Source organism: Phyllobates terribilis, unplaced genomic scaffold, assembly GCF_046119375.1.
Source record: "Phyllobates terribilis strain yellow unplaced genomic scaffold, ASM4611937v1 Scaffold_4__5_contigs__length_816908805, whole genome shotgun sequence".
Classification (NCBI taxonomy): Eukaryota; Metazoa; Chordata; class Amphibia; order Anura; family Dendrobatidae; genus Phyllobates; species Phyllobates terribilis.
Genome location: NW_027362764.1, coordinates 481,154,791 through 481,179,134, shown reverse-complemented (window position 1 = coordinate 481,179,134; position 24,344 = coordinate 481,154,791).

The window sequence follows — 24,344 nt, the reverse complement described above, 5'->3', positions numbered from 1 at the left end:
AGAGCATCACACATAGATTAGATAGATAGAAACATGTCAGTCACATATATAATAAGTACAGTGACAGTGTTGATTACTGTACTTGTCATTTAGTGTTAAAATAAAGGATTTATTTAAAAAAAAATTGGCGTGGGGTTCCCCTTAATTTTAGGCTCTAGCGGAGGTTAAGCAGACGGCTGGGGCAGATGTTTGAAGCCTGGGAAGGGGGTAATACCCACGGAGCTTCCCAGGCTACTAATCTCAGCCCCCAGCTGAATACCTAGCCTTTACTAGCTATTAAAATGGGGGACCCCCCAAAAAAAAGACGTGGGGTCCCCCCTAATTTATTAGCTAGCAAAGGCTAGGCAGACAGCTGGGGGCTGATATTAATAGCCCAGGAAGGGTGCCATGAATATTGGCCCCCTCCCAGGCTAGAAACACCAGCCGTCAGCCGCCCCAGAAATGGCGCATCCATAGGATGCGCCAATTCTGGCACTTAGCCTCGCTCTTCCCACTGCCCTGTAGCGGTGGCAGTGGGGTAATAGGGCTGGGGTTGATGTCAGCTTATAATGCCAGCTGACATCAAGCCCAGGTTAGTAATGGAGAGGCGTCTATAAGACACCCCCATTACTAACCCCGTAGTCAAAGTTAAAAAAAAACACAAACACCCAGAATAAAGTCCTTTAATTGAAATAAAGATACAATTCTTTATTGTTCTAAATTAAACCATACTTACAATCACGCCCATTCCAGCTGAAGCCAGCGATCTCCTGAAATAAAAGAAAAATAATAAACCAACATCATCCTTACCTTTCCATGGTTCCCATGACAGCTTCAGCTCTGCTACATCGAGATGACTGGCTGGACCGCAGCAGAACGCTGCCATCCAGCCTGTCATCCCGCAGGCACTGAGAAGCGCTGGCATGCTTGCGCTCCTCAGTGTCTCGCTGTGACGGCATCCAGATGAGCCGAGGTCATGTCCAATGAACTCGGCTCACCTCATGCACGTCACTGACAGCGTGGGAAAATTCTCACGCTGAAGCGCTGAGTGCAGGAGAATTCTCCCACGCTGTCAGTGACGTGCATGAGGTGAGCTCATGTCCAATGAACTCAGCTCACCTCATGCACGTCACTGACAGCGTGGGAAAATCCTCCTGCACTCAGCGCTTCAGCGTGAGAATTCTCCCACGCTGTAAGTGACGTGCATGAGGTGAGCTGAGATCATTGGACATGAACTCACCTCATGCACATCACTGACAGCGTGGGAAAATTCTCACGCTGAAGCGCTGAGTGCAGGAGAATTCTCCCACGCTGTCAGTGACGTGCATGAGGTGAGTTCATGTCCAATGATCTCAGCTCACCTCATGCACGTCACTGACAGCGTGGGAAAATTCTCCTGCACTCAGCGCTTCAGCGTGAGAATTCTCCCACGCTGAAGCGCTGAGTGCAGGAGAATTTTCCCACGCTGTCAGTGACGTGCATGAGGTGAGCCAAGTTCATTGGACATGACCTCGGCTCATCTGGATGCCGTCACAGCGAGACACTGAGGAGCGAAGCAAGCCTGCTTTTCTCAGTGTCTGCGGGTTGACAGGCTGGATGGCAGCGTTCTGCTGCGGTCCAGCCTGTCATCTCGATGTAGCAGAGCTGGAGCTGTCCTGGGAACCATCGAAAGGTAAGGATGAGGTTGCTTTATTATTTTTCTTTTATTGCAGGAGATCGTTGGCTTCAGCTGGAATGGGCGTGATGGTAAGTATGGTTTAATTTAGAACAATAAAGAATTGTATCTTTATTTCAATTAAAGGACTTTATTCTGGGTGTTGTGTTTTCTTTTAACTTTCACTATGGGGTTAGTAATGGGGGTGTCTTATAGACGCCTCTCCATTACTAACCTGGGCTTGATGTCAGCTGGCATTATAAGCTGACATCAACCCCAACCCTATTACCCCACTACCACCGCTACAGGGCAGTGGGAAGAGCGAGGCTAAGTGCCAGAATTGGCGCATCCTATGAATGCGCCATTTCTGGGGCGGCTGACGGCTGGTGTTTCTAGCCTGGGAGGGGGCCAATATTCATGGCACCCTTCCTGGGCTATTAATATCAGCCCCCAGCTGTCTGCCTAGCCTTTGCTAGCTATTAAATTAGGGGGGAACCCACGTCATTTTTTGGGGGGTCCCCCATTTTAATAGCTAGTAAAGGCTAGGTATTCAGCTGGGGGCTGATATTAGTAGCCTGGGAAGCTCCGTGGGTATTACCCCCTTCCCAGGCTTCAAACATCTGCCCCAGCCGTCTGCTTAACCTCCGCTAGAGACTAAAATTACGGGGAACCCCACGCTAATTTTTTTTTTAATAAATCCTTTATTTTAACACTAAATGACAAGTACAGTAACCAACACTATCACTGTACTTATTATATATCTGACTGATATGTTTCTATCTATCTAATCTATGTGTGATTCTCTATTCTTTCTGTTCTAAATTGTCGAGTACAGATGCTGAATTGCCGGACGGCTTTTTTAAAGAGACAGTGCATGAAAACACTATTATTTTTTTAAATAAATCCTTTACACTAAATGACAAGTACAGTAAGCAACACTGTCACTGTACTTATTATATATGTGACTGACATGTTTCTATCTATCTAATCTATGTGTGAAGCTCTATTCTTTCTGTTCTAAATTGTCGGGTACCGCTGCTGAATTGCCGGCCGGCTTTTTTAAAGAGACGGTGCATGAAAACACTAATATTTTTTTTAATAAATCCTTTACACTAAATGACAAGTGCAGTAACCAACACTGTCACTGTGCTTCTTATATGTGTGACTGACATGTTTCTATCTATCTAATCTATGTGTGATGCTCTATTCCTTCTTGTCTAAATTGTCGGGTACCGGTGTATGCCGCTGCTGAATTGCCGGCCGGCTTTTTTAAAGAGAGTGTCTTCTGAGCAGTTTGTCAGCTTTTGGACACCTTTGAAGGTGTTTTCTATGTGTTTTTGTTTGCCTGCCATTGGTTTTAACGGTGTTCGACGGTGTTCTAAGGTGTTCGACGAACAGTTCCTCGAACATCCCGGTGTCCCGAACACTATGGGGGTGGCTCAACACTACTTATGGCACAGAATGTGCAACAATAAAATTGATATGTTCCTCTGCAAGGATAGTTGCTGGGATGTCGTCCTTGGTAGTTTGTGGTGTTGGGTGTCTCGAGAAGTAGTCTGCCGGATTACCAGCTCCTGCCTCGTATCTCAACCGAAACTGCTAGTTCTGTAGGCGGAGCAACCAGCGTTCAAGTCGTGGGGGAGGCTTTGAAGAATGTTTGTTGAAAAGCGGAATGAGCGGTTTGTGGTCACTTATCACTGTGAATTTATGTCCCATAAGGTACAGATGAAAATGAAGGCATCCCCATACAACCGCAAGAGCTTCCCTTTCAGTTTGTGAATAGCGTTGTTCTGTCTCTGTTAAGGCTTTGCTTGCATAGGAAATGGTAGAGACGTTGCCTGCTTTGGACACTTGTGTGAGAATTTCACCCAGGCCCACCGGACTTGCGTCCACGATCAGCTCGGTGGACTTTAGAGGGTCAAAATAGGCCATGACGGTGTCGCCAGTTAGACTGGACTTCATGGAGTCGAATGCTGCTTGGTGTTCAGTAGTCCATGTCCAAGGAGTGTCTTTTTTCGTGAGTAGTCGCAAGGGTTCGGAGACCGTGGCCAGATCAGGTATAAATCGTCCACAGTACGTGACTAGTCCTAGAAAACTGCGAACCTCTGACACATTTTGAGGTTGGCTAGCTGACTTTATGGCAGAAATTTTCTGAGGATCTACTGAAACTCCTTGCTCAGAAAAGATATATCCAAAGAAGCTTAATGACTTTTGGTTAAACTCACATTTTGACGGATTGACAGTTAGATTGCAGGCTTGCAGTCTCTGAAACACTTGCTCTAAGTGACTGTCATGCTCCTCTTGGGTTGTACCATATATAAGAATGTCATCACTGATGTTTAGGACTCCTGCTATTCCAGATAGAACCTGACTGATAACGTTCTGAAATATTTCTGCCGCAGATGAGATACCAAAGTTCAACCTCTTGAATCGTCGTAAACCCACGTGGGTACTAAAAGTTGTAATGTATCTGGAATCTGGATGCAACTCAAGTTGATGATAACCTGATTTTAAATCAATTTTAGAGAATACTTTTGCACCATTCAGGTCTGCGAGAATGTCATCAATAGTGGGCGTGATGTGCCTTTCTCTTTGAATAGCCAGATTGGCATGCCGCATATCCACACATAGCCGGATTTTACCAGGCTGCTTTGGTTTTGGTGCAACAACAATGGGCGATACCCAAGGGGTCGGGCCTTCAACTCGTTCAACAACATCAGACGCTTCCAGATCTTGCAGTTCTTGCTCCACAAGTTTGCGGACATGAAATGGGATGCGCCTGTGAGGTTGAACAGACGGCTGTATTGACTGGTCAATATGCAATTTTATCTGAACGTCTTTTAGCTTACCGAGACCTTTAAAGAGATTGGGGTACCTCTGCATGATGTGTTGGGCCGAAGGACCCGTGACGCTATTGACCAGGTTGACCAGACCCAGAGATATAGCAGTACTGCAGCTGAGAAGCGAGTCTGCGGAGCACTCTACTACATATAAAGTGTCGGTGATGGACTTCCCGTCAGCTGCAAGTTCTGACTGAAATTTGCCGCACAGGGGTAGTGCCGATGCTGAACCATAAGGAAAAATCTTTAGGCTAGTGCTTTGTAGAGCAGGTCTGTTCGGGAGTCAGCTATAGACTGCACGGCTGATGACGTTTACGGACGCCCCCGTGTCTAATAGGGCTTCCACCGGACTGCCGTTTATCAGGATAAGTCGCCTTGGACTGGTAAGTGCGTGCAGTGTTTGAGATCCCTCTGCAGTTACTGAGAATAAATAAGTACTGTGAGGCTCGTCAGTAAGCTGCAGCGTTTGGACTTTTTGTAACCTGGGTTGTACTGTGGGATGAGGGGATTGTGGTTTGGATCTACACACTTTTGCAAAATGGTTTTGTTTTCCACAATTATGGCAGGTCCCCCCTTTTGCTGGGCAGATATTCTGGTGAGGATACGACCCTCCGCAGTTGTAGCAAGTTGCCCCCTGCGTACGAGGCACAGGCGGTCTCTGTGTTAGCTTTGCTATACAAGATGGTGCTTCCGCCTCGCACTCAATGTTCTCTATGAGTTTAGCTTGTTTTTCGGCGGTATCATTTACACGTGCTGTTTCAAGCAATTTTGCTAAAGTCATGGTGGGATCTCTGAGTGCTTGTCTCCGTAATTTAGAGGAGATGCAGCCTTGTAAAATCTGCATTTGGATCTCTTTGTCGACATCTGCAAATTCACAGTAAGCTGCAAGGTGCCGTAGTCGGACATGATATTCATCAATATTTTCTGTTGCTGACTGCTTTAATTGTCTAAACTTGAAGATTTCAAATGCCGCATTTCTGTGTGGGGAGAAGTATTTGCTTAATGCTGCCTTGCTGAGCTCATAGTCTTTGTCTTCTCCAGTATTAGGCAGAGTAGTGAAGATATCATAGACTTGTTCCCCTGCATAATGTAATAGCATGGCTTTCTTCCTGGTATCATCTGATATGTTCATGGCTTGTAGGAATATATCAAAACGCTTCAGCCATTTCTCCCAACATGCTGCTAGGTTAGCTGGGGACTGATGTACATCAAAAGCAGGGAAGGCAGGTAAACAGGCCATTGTTGTAGAGTTGAAATACCTTTAGTTGATGATGAACGCTTCCTCGTCGCCAGTTGTGGTGTTGTTATGCAGACGAAAGGAACTCCAGAAGGCCACACAGAGATGCTGGATGGTAGGTTTAAACAGCCATACTTTTATTCTCCTGCTTCCGTTCCCTTCTCCTGCCTTGTCCCCTCCTCCCCATTACATCATCGTTACTAGGCAGAAACTGAAACAAGGATAACAGCCAACCAATCACAGATGTAGTAACAACATCACACTACCTATACCCAATATTTCCATTTCCATGTGTGGTTCTACCATATCTCCAAAGCAGAATGCCCACTGTCTTGGGGTTATATTTGTCTCATATCTTCTCTTCACTCCCTATATTCAGTCGCTCATGCCATCTGCACCTTAAAGGGAATGTGACACCCCCTGGGACGTACAGTACAGACCAAAAGTTTGGACACACCTTCTCATTTAAAGATTTTTCTGTATTTTCATGACTTTGAAAATTGTACATTCACACTCAAGGCATCAAAACTATGAATTAACACATGTGGAATTATATACTTAACAAAAAAGTGTGAAACAACTGAAAATACATCTTATATTCTAGGTTCTTCAAAGTAGCCACCTTTTGCTTTGATGACTGCTTTGCACACTCTTGGCATTCTCTTGATGAGCTTCAAGAGGTAGTCACCGGAAATGGTTTTCACTTCACAGGTGTGCCCTGTCAGGTTTAATAAGTGGGATTTCTTTACTTATAAATGAGGTTGGGACCATCAGTTGTGTTGTGCAGAAGTCAGGTGGATACACAGCTGATAGTCCTACTTAATAGACTGTTAGAATTTGTATTATGGCAAGAAAAAAGCAGCTAAGTAAAGAAAAACGAATGGCCGTCATTACTTTAAGAAATGAAGGACAGTCAGTTCGAAAAATTGGGCAAACTTTGAATGTGTCCCCAAGTGCAGTTGCAAAAACCATCAAGCGCTACAAAGAAACTGGCTCACATGAGGACCGCCCCAGGAAAGGAAGACCAAGAGTCACCTCTCCTTCTGAGGATAAGTTTATCCAAGTCACCAGCCTCAGAAATCGCAGGTTAACAGCAGCTCAGATTAGAGACCAGGTCAATGCCACATAGAGTTCTAGCAGCAGACACATCTCTTCAACAACTGTTAAGAGGAGACTTTGTGCAGCATGCCTTCATGGTAAAATAGCTGCTAGGAAACCACTGTTAAGGACAGGCAACAAGCAGAAGAGACTTGTTTGGGCTAAAGAACACAAGGAATGGACATTAGACCAGTGGAAATCTGTGCTTTGGTCTGATGAGTCCCAATTTGAGATCTTTGGTTCCAACCACCGTGTCTTTGTGCAAGGCAGAAAAGGTGAACGGTTGGACTCTACATGCCTGGCTCCCACAGTGAAGCATGGAGGAAGAGGTGTGATGGTGTGGGGGTGCTTTGCTGGTGACACTGTTGGGGATTTATTCAAAATTGAAGGCATACTGAACCAGCATGGCTACCACAGCATCTTGCAGAGGCATGCTATTCCATCCGGTTTGCGTTTAGTTAGACCATTTATTTTTCAACAGGACAATGACCCCAAACACACCTCCAGGCTGTGTAAGGGCTATTTGGCCAAGAATGAGAGTGATGGGGTGCTACACCAGATGACCTGGCCTCCACAATCACCAGACCTGAACCCAATCGAGATGGTTTGGGGTGAGCTGGACCGCAGAGTGAAGGCAAAAGGGCCAACAAGTGCTAAGCATCTCTGGGAACTCCTTCAAGATTGTTAGAAGATCATTTCCGGTGACTACCTCTTGAAGCTCATCAAGAGAATACCAAGAGTGTGCAAAGCAGTCATCAGAGCGAAAGGTGGCTACTTTGAAGAACCTAGAAGACATATTTTCAGTTGTTTCACACTTTTTTGTTAAGTATATAATTCCACATGTGTTAATTCATAGTTTTGATGCCTTCAGTGTGAATGTACAATTTTCATAGTCATGAAAATACAGAAAAATCTTTAAATGAGAAGTTGTGTCCAAACTTTTGGTCTGTACTGTATATAATCTATTAATATGGGCATACAGGTCATAGAAATGTTAATCTAGTCCTACCTGTATGCCTCATATTAGTGGTCCTGTTTTGTGAAATCTTATATTTTATCTTTATGTTAATGATCCCTTCCAGGCTCCGAGGCGCATAGAGGTAGGACTAGATTAACATTTCTATCACCTGTATGTCCATGTTAATAGTTATATACTTCCCAGGGGGTGACAGATTCCCTTTAAAACATCTCTAGAATTTGACCTTTTCTTACCTTTCACTCTGCAAAAACTCTTATTGTTGCTCTAATTTATTCTTATCTGGATTATTGCAACTCCCTACTGATTGGTTCCCTCTTACTAAACTCTGCCCTCTTCAATCCATCCTGAATGCAGCAGCCAGGATCATATTCCTGTTCATCTGCTACACCAATGCAAGCCATTGCACTGGTTGCCCAGTCGCTACAGAACACAATAGAACCTTATTATTCTGCACCGCCCTACATCTCCTCCCTCATCTCTGTCTATTCCCTCTGCTTTCCATTCCACTAATATCCTAAGGCCACGGCCCCACTATCAGTATTTGGTCAGTATTCGGTCAGTATTTTTCTCAGGAGTGGGAGTGAAAACCAGGTGAGGAACAATCAGAGAAAAGGTATAATAGAAACAAGTGCACCAATTCTGCATTTATCACCCTCTCCTGGTTTTGGCTCCCACTCCTGAGAAAAAATACTGATCGAATACTGACCAATACTGATAGTGGGGTCATGGCCTAAAACTAACATCTTCAGTAATCCCAACCTCCCATTTCTAACTCCTCTCGTGCTGTGCCAATTCTTTGGAATGCATTATCCCAAACAATTTGATGTTTTCGCAGTTTTAAGCATATCCTAAAAATGCATTTCTTTACACTTGCTTACCACCTCACTTCACTAATCTAACTTTTTGCCCTTCCTAAATTTTCCTCAGAATCTGCTTTACACAGCCTCCATTATTAATTAATTATCGTATTACATAGCACTTCACAGATATTGGGCCTCATAATTTAAATTTCCTATCAGTATGTCTTTGGAGTGTGGGAAGAAAACCAGAGAACCCAGAGGAAACCCACACAATTACTAGGAGATTGGGATGGGATTTGAACCCAGGACTCCAGTGCTGCAAAGAAACAGTGCTAACTACTAAGCCAATCTGCTGCCCATAATCTCCAAACACTTCATAGTGTCTAGTTCATGCACGTTATTTGAATATCTTATTTATTATATTGATAGCAGGACTAGATAATACAAGCACTTTCTACCACTTACCTTTTGTGTCCCCCCTTATTTCCTAGTAGATTGTAAGTCTCTGAGTAGAGCCCTAAGTCCTCTTGGTATGTGTTGAATTGTGTGTCACTTTCTAATGTCTGATATTTGTCTGTGAAAGTCACATCTGAATAGTAAAGTGCTATGGAATATGTTGGCACTATAGAAACCAAAAAAATATTTAAATTTATTTTTATTATTATTATTAAGTTCAGTCCTAAGCCTCCTCCTCTTCTCTTTATACACTGCCCCTAATGGACAAACCATCAGCAGATTTGGTTTTCAGTAGCATATACAGTATATGATGATGACACCCAATTATACACATCTTCTCCTGACATCACCCCCATGTGAATACAAAATACCAGTGATTGTCTGTCTGCTGTCTCTAACATCATGTCTTCCCTCTATTTAACCGCTTCCCGACCGCCCACTGTACATAAACGTCGGCGCTGCCTGGGCTCTGTGCAGCGCCAATGTTTATTAATAGTCGGTGGTCCCGCAGCTCTCAGGACCCCCAGGGTCCTGCAAGCGCTGCGGGTGCAGTGCAGAGCGACAGCTCTGACAGGGGACATCATCGGGACCTGATTGGATCAGGTCCCAATGATGTTACCCCTTTGCTATCTTCTATATGCCGCGATCTATAGCGATCATGGCATTTAGAAGATAGTGAGAGGAGAGGAAGTCGTCCACTTACCTCTCTGACGGCCCCCTGATGTCTGACAGGACCTGCCGTTGTCATGGCAGCCGGAGGTCACATGACCGCCTCCGGGTCTGCCATGTACGGTGTCCTGCTAGACTCAGCCTGCAGCTGAAGTCTAGCAGGAGACAGACAGTGTGAAACTGTCAGCAAAGTTCTTATGCAATGCAATACATGTCTATTGCATTGCATGAGAACAGTGATTAGAAAAATAAAAATTAATGTCCCGTACAGGAGTAAGTAAAAATGTATAAAAAAAAGTCTAAAAAATTTTTTCAAACTGTTAAAAAAAAATCACAAAATAAATAAAAATAAATAAATAAAATATTAAACCAATAAATCGGTATATTTATGCAAAAACAAAAAAAGTACACATATTTGGTATCGCCGCGTCAGAAACAACCCGATCTATAAAACTGTCACACTAATTAACTCCTTCTGTGCACACCGTAATAAATATAAATAAAAAACTGAGCAAAAAACTATGCTTTTTCATCATATCGCCAAGCAAAAAGTGGAAAAAAATGCGATCAAAAAGTAAAATGGAAATAAAAATGGTACCGCTAAAAATGTCATCTTGTTCTGCAAAAAAAAAGCCGCCATACAGCTCCATCAGCCGAAAAATAAAAAAGTTATAGCTCTCAGAATAAAGCGATGCAAAAAAATATTTTTTCTATAAAATTGTTTTATTGTGTAAAAGCGCCAAAATATAAAAAAAAATATACAGTAAGTGTAGTATCGCTGTAAACGTACTGACCCGAAGAATAATGCTGCCTTATAACTTTTACCACACGCAGAATGGCATAAAAAAACCTCAAAAAACACTTCCTGAATTGTTGGTTTTTGTTAATTTTACCTCCCAATAAACGGAATAGCAAGCGATGAAAAAATGTCATGTACCCAAAAATGGTACCAATAAAAATGTCAACTCATCCCGCAAAAAACAAGCCATCACATGACTCTGTCGGCCAAAATATGGAAAAATTATAGCTCTAAAAATATGGCGATGCAAAAACTAGATTTTGCAAAAAAAGCGTCTTAAAGTGTGTGACTGCTGTCAGTCATAAAAACCCGATATAAAACTGGTATCTCTGTAATCGCACCGACCCGAAGAATAAAGTAATCTCATCACTTATACCGCACGAGGAACGGCGTAAAAAATAAATAAAACCAATTCTTCACCTGCTACTGATTTGTTTATTATGTCTCCCAAAGATCGCAGAAAGGCGCAGCTCAAATTTATCCTCCGCTCTGCGCTGAGCACTTAAACCAGAGTTTCCGTGTAAATCTCTGAAATATGTAAATCAGACGGAACCCATGACAGAAGATTCCCTGTAATGAGGCAGATATAGGCATTGTGGATGCCGTCTGGCCTGTGATCCCACGGTGTCAGTTTTTTTAGGCGTGCATAAAAGTGCGGTTGGCCACAGTTTTGTGCACTTCTGAAAATAAACAGACGGAGGCCAGACGGAGTCCAGAGTAACTCTGCTGCCTCATTACAGTGAATGGATCCCGCAGGGGTTTCATCTGAATTACATCACTTGGAAATTTAGATGGAAACCCCGATGTAAGTGCTCAGCATAGAGCGCCGGATAAACAATATGTAAAATGTTCCCAATAAAAGCTTCAACTCAGTCCTCAAAAAAAGCTAGTCCCCACTCTGGTCCGTTGTCTGTTAAAAATATAAGGGACTTCCAAGTTACTGGTAGCAGAAAGGCTCTGGAAAAGCGAAATGGCCCTTGCCCCCCAAAAGAAATTCAGAAAATTTTGTGCTCCCAAATCCAAATGCCTATTCTACAATAATTTGTTCTCCAATTGTCAAATAGCGCTCCGTCCCTCCCAGATCTCGCCGTATGGCTAAGCGATACGATACAGACACATATGGGGTATTGCCACTTTTAGAAGAAATTGTGTGACACATTTCGGCACCATTTTTACCCATTGCTCTGTGTGAAAATGTAAAATCTGAGTGTAAAACATTTTTTTGTGGTAAAAATATAATTATGTTTTCTTCACTGCCCAATGGTATAAATTTAAAAATTAAAAATACTCAGTACTTCCCTAGCTGAATTCCTTGAGAGGTGTAGTTTACAAAATGGGATCAATTGTGGGGGTTTCTGCTGATTCGGCATGTCAACGACTCTTCAAATGTGACATGGTGTCTGCAACCTATCCTAGCCAACATAGCGCTCCTTTCTCTTCCGAACCCTGCCGTACACTAAAGCAGTGGTTTTCCCCCACATATAGAGTATCGGCGTACTCAGGAGAAATTGCACAACAAATTTCATGGTGCAATTTCTCCTGTTATCCTTATGATACTGCAAAATTAGGGGATGAAAAACATTTTTTGTGGGAAAAATGTGAAAATTTTATTTTTACGGCTCAATATTATAAACTTCTGTGAAGCGCCTGGGGGTGCAAGGTGCTCACGACACATCTAGATAAGTTCCCTAAGGGATCTAGTTTCCAAAATGGTGTCACTTGTGGGGGGTTTCCACTGTTTAGGCACATTAGGGGCTCCCCAAATGTGACATGGCGTCCGCTAATTATTCAAACAAATTTTACATTCAAAAACTCAAATGGCGCTCCTTCCCTTCCGAACCCTGAAGTGCACCCAAACAGTGGTTTTCCTCCACATGTGGGGTATCAGCATTTTCAGGAGAAATTGCACAATAAATTTCATGGTGCAATTTCTCCTATTACCCTTATGATAATGCAAAATTAAGGGATGAAAAACGTTTTTGTGGGAAAAATGTGAAAATTTTATTTTTACAGCTCATATTATAAATTTCTGTGAAGCACCTGGGGGTTCAAGGTGCTCACCACACATCTATATAAGTTCCCTAAGAGGTCTAGTTTCCAAAATGGTGTCACTTGTGCGGGGTTTCCACTGTTTAGGCACATCAGGAGCTCTCCAAACGCAACATGGCATCCGCTAATTATTCAAACAAATTTTACATTCAAAAAGTCTAATGGCGCTCCTTTCCTTCAGAACCCTGCAGTGCGCCAAAACAGTGGTTTTCCATCAAATATGGGGTATCAGCGCGCTGATGAGAAATTGCACTACAAATTGTGTAGTCCATTTTTTCCTGCTACCCTTGTGAAAATAAAAAAAATTGGGTCTAAAGTAACATTTTTGTGAAAAAAAGTTAAATGTTCATTGTTTTCTTCCACATTCCAAAAATTCCCGTGAAACACCTGAAGGGTTAATAAACTTCTTGAATGTGGTTTTGAGCACCTTTAGGGGTGCAGTTTTTAGAATGGTGTCACTTTTGGGTATTTTCTGTCATAAAGGCCCCTCAAAGTCACTTCAAATAAGATGTGGTCCCTAAAAAAATGTTTTTGTAAATTTTGTGTGAAAAATGAGAAATCGCTGGTCAACTTTTAACCCTTATAGTTTCCTAACAAAAAAAAAATTTGTGTCCAAAATTGTGCTGATGTAAAGTAGACATGTGGTAAATGTTATTTATTAACTATCTCTCTGATTTAAGGCCATGAAAATTCAAAGTTTGAAAATGTCAAAATTTTCAAAATTTTCGCCAAATTTCTGATTTTTTCACAAATAAACGCAAGTGATATCGAAGAAATTTTACCACTATCATGAAGTAGAATATGTCATGAAAAAACATTCTCAGAATCAGGGGAATCCGTTGAAGCGTTCCAGAGTAATTACTTCATAAAATGACAGTGGTCAGAATTGAAAAAATTGGCCTGGTCACGAAGGCAAAAACAGGCTCTGGCGCAAAGTGGTTAAAACTGAATATCTCCAAAACTTAAATTCTTGTGTTTCCTTCCTCTAATAACCTACCTATACCTGATATTAGAGAATCAAAACTAGCCTCCCAAATATCCTAATTAAGGAGTGTGGAAAAAGCCACGTGACAACAAGAATATATTATGAAATTTAAATTTTATTAATGACTAGTGTTGAGCCACCCCCGTAGTGTTCGAGTTCGGTTCGGTTCGTCGAACACCCGTGTGTTCGCCGAACTGTTCGTCGAACTGTTCGTCGAACACCTTCGAACACCGTTAAAACCAATGGCAGGCAAACAAAAACACATAGAAACACATAGAAAACACCTTCAAAGGTGTCCAAAAGCTGACAAACTGCTCTGAAGACACAACTAACACATGGAAAAGTGACAAGTACATATAGTCATGCGAAAAGAAAAGAGGTGGAGGAGTAAAAGGAGGGGGAGACACAGATATAGGCATGTCATGCCCTTCTAAAATCCAAAAAGTGAGAAGCCGACACGTTCAGTCCGCTCCTGCCCGTGCCACCTCCGTGTCGCGGGGTTTGTGCCAGAGCCGCGGTGAACCCTGACGGCCAGCCCCCCTCTCCCAATACTGGTGCCTGTCCGCTGGTGGGTCAAGCGAGCCCCCCTGTGGTGGAGGCAGCTCTAAGCTTTTTAATTTAAATTGTCTCTCTAATTTGAATGAATACACTTTAAATCCATTTACAAGGATCTATTGGAGGGCAAGTCTCATGCCAGCAGCCGCGTAATTCCAGCTCCAGTAGCGTCCACTAAAGCTGCTGCAGTTAAAAAGCTTTTATAAGGATCGAGCTCGGCTGTCCACCGCAAGGCATCCTACTGCCAGTCCCAGCCCCTATGCCTTGGGGTGCCTCCTGATGCTCTTCACTGAGTATCCCGTGGTCCCGAAGCATTTCCTTTGAAAAAATTAAGTGTCAAAACTACAGGTGGTGTAGCTTGCTTAACAGCCGGGATAATCCGCTGACTAGCAGACACTGCTACTAGGCACAAAGTATTTCCTGGGCTAGATGCAGTTAAAAATTTGTAATTAGATACTCTCGTTGGATGCTGAGAAAGCATTCCATAGAGTCTCCTGGCACGCCATATATGATTCTCTTAAAAAGCTTGGGGTAGGGGTCTAGGGGACCCTTTTATAGCCAAAATCATGGCCCTGTATCGCAATACGTCACCTAGGCTGAAGATAAATGGAACTGTATTACCCTGAGGGCTCGGTTGCTACAGAGGTATTGCACCTCACCCAGAGGTGTGATATCTCACTCTCCAGTAAGGATGGAGTGTGGATCAGGACCCGACACCTGCATGCATTACACCACATTGCCGTGGGGCAGGGCGACCAATATGCCCCTGAGATGGGCACGACAGTCCCTGTCCCTGGCTGGAGTGGGGGGAGGGAACACTGAGGAAGGGGAACCCTGTAGTGCAGGAGCAGGGAGGAAGCAGTTCCTGGGTGCATTGAGAAGGGAGTATAAAAGGTGGGCACCATCTTAGTTCAGTGCAGAGAAGTCTGAGCAGAAGTGGCAGGGAGCAGGGGCTCTGCATGAGCTCTGCTCCGGAGGCGGGCCTAGTAACAGAGGCCCAGGCCTGGAAGAGGGAGAAGGAAGGAAGAGGAGCGGAGAAGGCTCCAGGAACGAGGAATGAAGGGATCCCAGGGGTGCGGACGGGCGAGTCGCCACCGCACGCCCGAATCCACCTGCGTGGAGGGGTCAGGCCAAAGGGGGAGACCGGTCCCCGAAACTAGTGGAGGCAGGAAACGACCCTCAGCTAGAAACCGGAGGCTGTGACATTTTATGTGGCGCAGCCCCTCGCTACACCCGCTAGGAAGGCACCACATAGGGTCAGGGAAACTGGCGCCAAGTTTACCAAGAGGAGGCCCGAGGCAGCCGGACAGAAGGGTTGGTAAGAAAGGCCAGACAAAGGACACACAAAGGGGGTCCTGTGAAGCGCTCCAAAGTTATCTGGGAGTTGTCTGAGCCCCTCACCTGGTGAGCACAGTACGACGTGGGCAGCCGTTACCTGCAGACGTGGTCTGGATAATAAGAACTGTGAGTAAAGGCCCTGGACTGCATCACTGACTCCGTGTCGTTACTGCTGCTGCCCTGCACCATCACCCCCATCCTCCGCATACACTGCCCTGAGGCTATACTCCTCCCGTGTGGAGTTATGCTACGCTCTGCTGCACCCATAACACCAGCCTCAGCGGTCTGCCCTGGAGCGGCGGTTCACTCTGACCGCAATCCACGGGTGGCGTAGTCGGACATTTAAACATCAAAACCACATAAATAGTTCCGCCACTGGTTTGACCGCCCTGAGCCACGGAACCGGGTCGCCGCCACGGAGACTACAACCACCAGCATCCACCAAAAAGGGTCCGGCTCCGGCTCCGGGTGTCCCAAGGCCCAGGGGGCGCGTCAGAACATTTTCATCACCTTTCACAATCACCAATGGGACAAGGCAGGGATGTTCTCTGTCCCCTCTCTTATACATCCTAGTGACGGAGCACCTGCTCTCATCAATTCGCCATAACCCCAATATTAGGTGGATTGAGGTGGGAGGCACCGAGTACAAGTGCTCTCTATTTGCTGATGATGTCCTAGTATATATCACTCAATCACATATATCCATCCATGCTGTTATGGCTGAAATAGATCACTTTGTTACATGGTCAAATTTTAAAATCAATGCAGCGAAGTCTGAGGCCCTCGATGTCTCCCTCCCCAAATCCATATAGGATTCCATCCAGTCCAACTTTCCCTTTGCCTGGCCCTCACAGGGTATCAAATACTTAGGAATTCCTATTCATAGAGACCTCTCCCATCTATGTTATCTTAATTTTGGGCCCTTTATTGAACAACTCCATACAGACCACGGTTGGCAAGTTAGAACTGTAAGATTCACTACGTGAACCACTGGTGTTTTGTGGAAAAGCACATGTACACTGTGTTCCAAATTATTATGCAAAAAGTGTTTAGGAGTGATATGGGAAGAATTTGTTTGTTTGTCAGTTAAACTCATTGATGGTGATGTGTGTCAGGGCTCTTTATATCACTGTAAGCAATTGCAGACCTGTGCTAATTAGTTTGGCAGGTGTGTCCAATGAAAGGCAAGACTACTTAAGAAGGCTGTCTCACATTATTAAGCAGCCTACATTTTCTGCCAAAATGGGAAAGAAAAAGGATGTGTCGGCTGCTGAGAAGCAACAAATTGTGGAGTGTTTAGGTCAAGGCATGACTACAATCAACATTGTGCGATGATCAGGATGAAGTGTCTTGGCAATCAAGAAGTATGTAGCTGATTCACAGTACACACGTGTGCGTGCTGATAAGGGCAAATTGAGGACTCTTTCCTACAAGCAATTACGTCAGGTTAAAAGAGCAGCGGCAAAAAAGCCTTGTCATAGCAGCAGACAAGTTTTTGAAGCTGCTGGTGCCTCCAACGTCCCCCGAACAAAAAGATGCAGGGTCCTTCAGAGGTTTGCAGCTGTGCATACGCCATCCTGTCAACCTCCTCTATCCACTTCACACAAGCAGAAACGGCTCCAGTGGGCCAAACATTACATGAGGACTGATTTCAAAACTGTTTTGTTCACGGATGAGTGCCGTGCAGCGCTCGATGGTCCAGATGGATGGAGTGGAGGATGGCTGGTTGATGGACACCCCACGCAAACACAGCTACAGCGCCAACAAGGAGGAGGTGGAGTAATGTTTTGGGCTGGAATCATGGGGAGAGAGATTGTCGGCCCCTTTAGGATCCCTGAAGGCGCTAAAGATGAACTCCATAATGTATGTGGATTTTCTCAAACAACACTTCCTGCCATGGTTCAAGAAGAAGAACCGTGTATTTCACAGCAAGATCATTTTTTTGCATGATAATGCACCATCTCATGCTGCACATAAAACATCTGCATCTCTGGCTGATATGGGCATAAAAGGGGACAAACTTATGGTGTGACCCCCATGCTCCCCTGACCTCTACCCCATTCAGAACCTCTGGAGCATCATCAAAAGGAGTGTCTATGATGGCGGGAGGCAGTTCACATCTAAGCAACAGCTCTGGGAGGGTATTCTGTCCTCATGCAAAACAATTGAAGCAGAAACCATCCAAAACCTGACAAATTCAATGGACGAGAGAGTTCAGAAGCTCCTTTCGAACAAGGGGTCCTATGTGAAAATGTAACATCACCTAGAATAAAGTTTTGAGTTGAAAACTGTTTGATTTCAGTTTCTAATAACCTGCTAATGCTTATAATTTCAAAAATGACCATTTTTTTGGTCTTTATTAAAATGAAAAGGTTGATCGAAAAGTTTGGCGGATCTAAGAGTGTGGCAACCCAGTAGTCATGATTACTTCGAATTCTGACAATATGAGGGTCATGTTGCAGGTAGTGCAGCAGAAGGCACTTATGTGTCTTGCGCATCTCGGAGCCCCAAAATTATTTTCCGGGCTAGATGCAGCTAAAAATTATTATTAATTTTAAATCTGGTGGAACTTAGTATAGATGGCCTAATAGGATCAGTGCTGCACACTGCTGCAAAGCCCAAATTATTTTCCAGCCAAGATACAGATAAACATGATTAGTAATTTGAAAGCTTAAAACGGTTGGTAGGGTGATTTTAACCAATCATCCATCTTTTACTCTCCCCAGGATGACACAGGGGTAGAAAAGTAGTTTCGGATCCATGATTTGTTCATCTTTATGAACGTGAGTCTGTCTACATTATCAGTGGAGAGCCGCGTGCACCTATCTGTCAGCACACCACCAGCAGCGCTGAACACACGTTCAGACAGAACGCTGGCTGCGGAGCATGACAAGATCTCCAAGGCGTAAGTGGCTAGCTCCGGCCATTTATCCAGATTGGAAGCCCAAAAAGAGCAAGGGTCCAGTGACACAGTCATGGCTTCAATGTTTACTTGGAGATACTCCTGTACCATCGTCTCTAGGCGTTGACTATGTGTCAGACTTCTTGTCTCCTGTGGCCTTGCAAAGGATGGGCTAAAAAAGTGGTGAAATGATTGCGCAAAATTGATGTTACTAGCAGATACTGTGGTTCTGTTATGGTTTGAGTGCTGAACACTTGACGGTCCCACGGTTGGCAAGTTGGAACTGTGAGATTCACTACGTGCACCACTGGTGTTTTGTGGAAAAGCACATGTAAGATTCTGCAACAGTCTCTGCTGATACTACTGCATGCGTGCATCCCTTTCTATGGCAGGAATAATTTCTGCAAATTTACTTTTGTACCGGGGATCTAACAGTGAGGCAACCCAGTAGTCAGGATCATTTCTAATTCTCCCAATTCGAGGGTCATGTTGCAGGTAGTGCAGCAAGAAGGCACTCATGTGTGTTGCGCATCCAGGAGCACCAAGTCCCTGTTGTGTTGGTGGCGAGGTAACAATCATGCTTCCTTCCTCTGTCCTCTCCCCCCAACCTCGCACAACAGAAATGTGATCAAGGTCTCCCTCATCTAATGAGTCTTCCATCAGTTAGTCCTCCACTTCTTCCTGGGCTCCTGCACCTTCCTCACTAGTTTGGCTGCTACCATGCGTCCTGGTAAAACCATCTCCCCCACCCTCACATGCCTGCCGCCTTGGTGCTGCCGACCGTCTGGACCTTGCAGATGTTAGCCCTTCCGCATACAACTCCTCCTCCTCTACTTCCTCCACCTCCTCTTGTGCCACCACCTGACTCCGAATTCTGTTTAACATGTGCTCCAGCATGTAAATCACCGGAATAGTCATGCTGATAATGGCATCGTCAGCACTAAACATCTTCGTCGCCATTTCAAAACTGTGCAGAAGGGTGCATAGGTCCCTGATCTGAGACCACTCCTCCAGCGTGATTTGCCCCACGCCTGGATCTCGTTGGCCCAGGCTATACGTCAGAACGTATTGCACCAGGGCTTGTCGGTGCTGCCAGAATCGCTGCAACATGTGCAGAGTTGAATTCCACCGGGTAGGCACATTGCATTTTAGCCGGTGAAGTGGCAGGCCCAACAACTTCTGTAGAGATGTAAGTCGCTGAGCTGCGGGATGCGAATGGCGGAAGTGAGCACACAGCGACCGTGCCCTCTGCAGAAGGCCATCTAGTCTGGGATAGTGGGCTAAAAATTGCTGGACAACCAGGTTCAACACGTGAGCCATACAAGGCACGTGTGTGACATTGCCCCGGCGAAGGGCCGCACCCAGGTTTGCAGCATTGTCGCACACGGCCTTCCCTGGTTTCAGGTCCAGTGGAGACAACCATTCATGAAATTGGTTCTCCAGAGCTGACCACAACTCCTCAGCTGTGTGACTCACATTTCCCAGACATTTCAAAGTAAAAACCGCCTGATGACGTTGAGCCCTACTGCCAGCATAGTAAGGAGGTGTGCAGGATCCCTTCTGCGCAGTTAGAAAGCTTGTGGCATGACCAGACAGGCTTTGGGTGCAGGTGGAAGACCGAGAGGACGTTGAGCAGGCAGAAGCAGTGGAGGAACTTTGACATAAAGAGGATTGACGCACAACTCGTGGGGACGGCAAGACTTGGACAGCAGCCCCTTGTCCTGCTGTCACCATGGTTACCCAGTGCCCAGTCAGCGACATGTAACGCCCCTGTCCATGCCTACTCGTCCAAGTGTCTGTGGTGAAATGCACCCTGTCACACACAGAGTTTCTCAAAGAAGCGGTGATGTTGTGTGCGACATGCTGGTGGAGCGCAGGCACACCTTTCTTTGAGAAGTAGTGCCGACTGGGCATCTGGTACTGGGGCACTGCGACGGACATAAGGTCTCGAAAATCCTCTGTGTCCACCAGGCGGAAATGCAGCATTTCTGTAGCCAAGAGCTTGCAGATGGTGAAATTCAACCTCTTAGCTTTCTCATGGCTAGGAGGAAATGGTCTTTTACTTGTCCACATCTGAGGGACCGAGGGCTGGCTATTGTGCTTAGACGGGGTTGATAAGGGTGTCCCCGGCAAACTGCCGGTCTGTGAGGAAGATGCAGGCGGACATGTTAGGTTGCCTTGATCCAAAGGTGGTGCTATCGATGTCGGACAGCGCTCAACACCAGCTGGTGTTACCACCTCCAAAGAAAATGATGACCTGCCAATCACGCTGGCTGTTGCGGGTAAAGAGGTGGCAGGTCTGCGCCCCAAAACAGGTGTGACTGCTGTCCCCCCAGTCACAGAGGATGAAGAGGCCGCGGATGCACAAGATATGGCAGACGGTGGTTGGCCCGGCCGGCTAGGCCGCATTGTAGCACACTGAGCTTCCCACTGCAACTTATGCTTCATGTCCATGTGCCGGTTCATGCATGAAGTACTCAAACTATGTATTTTTTGGCCTCTACTTAGCTTTTGCTGACAAATGTTACAGATAACACGAGTTGGGTCATCTTTATCGATCTGAAAAAATGCCCAGGCTATGCAAGGCTTAGCACCCATGCGACCTGAAGAGCCACCACGACTTGTGGTGAGAGGCAGAGTTGTGTTTGAGGATGCAGTTGTTGACGTGCTTCCAGTACTACGTCTCTGTCCAGGAAGGCGCAACCTGACCTCGTCGTCACTAGCATCTTCCTCCACCTCCTCTGCTGACCTCATCTCTTGGCTGACTGTGGGTTGACAGTAAGTGGGATCTCCAACCTCATCATCATCACCCTATGTGTTATCACACCCGTCGTCCTCAGAGCCAACCTGTTCCTGCCCTGACAAAAAACTAAAGTTGTCGCTCCAATCAGGTATTTGAGTCTCATCATCGTCTTCCTCATTGTCTCCACCAACAGGAGTTACAGTTTGGGAATGAGGGTCTACATTATGGTCAGAACCTTCTGCGTCTGGTCCTGGATCCGACTCATAAAGATTCTGGGCATCAGTGCAGATCATTTCCTCGTCTGGATTCACAGAAGCGCTGGAGTCGTCCTCTGATTCCCAGGCTATAGTATGAGTAAACAGCTCTGCAGACTCAACCATCTGTTCTACCTCATACTCAGACGGGCAGCTGGAGATTTGGGAGCTGTGAGGAAGCAAGTGCGATTGGAGTGACACCTTTGAGGACTGGAGTATTTGTGATGTTGATGTGGAGGAGAGCCCACTTAAAGGAGCACTTGATATCCGTTGAAGCACCTGCTGTTTTTGTGCCTCATCTGGAATTTGTAGCGATTGGCGTGGCCGTAAGAAAGGGATCTTATCACATTGTCCGCTAAAAGAAGTAGACATTTTAGTTTGGCTGGAAGATGGTCTTTCTTCTGCAGATGTTACTGTTGCTTTAACACCTACCCCACGGACACAACCTTTTTTCCCCTTCCCAACACGCCTATTCCCCTTTCCACCAGCAGCAGGCCTTTTTCCACTCATTTTGGTGGTTAACTAATTCACAACTCTGGAGTTGTTTGCACAAAAAAACAATGGATGGGAACCGAGCAGAGCTGAGTGGCCAAACTGTGGTATTAGGCCAAAACTATTGGCTGGGTTAGATGCAGAAAAAAATTATATTCAATTTGCAACCTGATGGAGGTCAGTATAGATGGACTAATAGAACAAGTCCCACACACAGCTAGAAGCCCAATATTTTTTCAGAGGTAGATGCAGAAAAAAAAATATTCAGTTTGCAACCTGATGGAGGTCAGTATAGATGGACTAATAGAGAAAGTCCCACAAACTGCTAGAAGGCCAAATATTTTTTCAGAGCTAGATGCAGACAAAAAATTATTTTGAATTTGCAACCTGATGGAGGTCAGTATAGGTGGACTAATAGAACAAGTCCCACACACTGCTAGAAGGCCAAATATTTTTTCAGAGCTAGATGCAGAAAAAAATTATATTCAGTTTGCAACCTGATGGAGGTCTGTATAGATGGATTAATAGAACAAGTCCCACACACAGCTAGAAGCCCAATATTTTTTCAGAGGTAGATGCAGAAAAAAATATATTCAGTTTGCAACCTGATGGAGGTCAGTATAGATGGACTAATACAACAAGTCCCACACACAGCTAGAAGCCCAATATTTTTTCAGAGCTAGATGCAAAAAAAAATTATATTCAATTTGCAACCTGATGGAGGTCAGTATAGATGGAGTAATAGAACAAGTCCCACACACAGCTAGAAGCCCAAATATTTTTTCAGAGCTAGATGCAGATAAAAATTATTTTTAATTTGCAACCTGATGGAGGTCAGTATAGATGGACTAATAGAGAAAGTCCCACACACTGCTAGAAGGCCAAATATTTTTTCAGAGCTAGATACAGAAAAAAATTATATTCAGTTTGCAACCTGATGGAGGTCAGTCTAGATGGACTAATAGAGAAAGTCCCACACACTGCTAGAAGGCCAAATATTTTTTCAGAGCTAGATGCAGAAAAAAATTATATTCAGTTTGCAACCTGATGGAGGTCTGTATAGATGGATTAATAGAACAAGTCCCACACACAGCTAGAAGCCCAATATTTTTTCAGAGGTAGATGCAGAAAAAAATATATTCAGTTTGCAACCTGATGGAGGTCAGTATAGATGGACTAATACAACAAGTCCCACACACAGCTAGAAGCCCAATATTTTTTCAGAGCTAGATGCAAAAAAAAATTATATTCAATTTGCAACCTGATGGAGGTCAGTATAGATGGAGTAATAGAACAAGTCCCACACACAGCTAGAAGCCCAAATATTTTTTCAGAGCTAGATGCAGATAAAAATTATTTTTAATTTGCAACCTGATGGAGGTCAGTATAGATGGACTAATAGAGAAAGTCCCACACACTGCTAGAAGGCCAAATATTTTTTCAGAGCTAGATACAGAAAAAAATTATATTCAGTTTGCAACCTGATGGAGGTCAGTCTAGATGGACTAATAGAGAAAGTCCCACACACTGCTAGAAGGCCAAATATTTTTTCAGAGCTAGATGCAGAAAAAAATTATATTCAGTTTGCAACCTGATGGAGGTCTGTATAGATGGATTAATAGAACAAGTCCCACACACAGCTACAAGCCCAATATTTTTTCAGAGGTAGATGCAGAAAAAAAATATATTCAGTTTGCAACCTGATGGAGGTCGGTATAGATGGACTAATAGAATGATGCTATGCCCAAAAGATTTTACTTCACTAGGTGCAGTAAAAAAATTGGTATTCTATACACAGGTGGTATATCTTGCAACACAGATAGGCTACTCCACTGACTAACACACTCTGCAATAGGCCAAAAAGGATTTGCTTTGCTAGATTCAGCCAAATGCTGTGAAAAAAACTTGCACAGCACTGGCACAGACCTGCCTGGCAAAAACTGATAGGAACTGATGTAACCTAGTCCTGAAAAGGACTCCAATTACAATTAGTCTTTACTCCCACAATCTATCTATTTAAGAGCACAGACCTGCCTGATAAAAGTCGTAGGAAATGCTGTAACCTAGTCCTTAAAAGGACTGCAATCACAACTATTCCCTACTCCCAAGCTATCTGTAGATTTGTGCGAAAATTGGCTTGAAATTAACAAGGTATAGCGCACACAGCAACAGCGGTGCCGTCTAACACGCAGCTGCAGCAGTGAGAAAATGGTGGCGACGGGGAAAATGGCTTGGTCTTATAGGGCAAGGACATGTGACATACACTGCCAATGACACATGCCCTTGCTTGTGTGAAAAAAAGCACTTCGCTCCGTGTGTGCGCTGCTGATAGGCTGACAGATTGCACCTCCCCACTGTAAATGCGGGAAAGAGAAAAAAAAATGGAGATCTTCATTATTCCTGCAGAGATCCATCCCCTGCCCCTCCCCCCACCCCGCTGTACACTCAAACTGCGTATTAACATTAATTTTCATCATTACTGAGAAAAAATCCAGTTATGATTTTGGTGCACGAA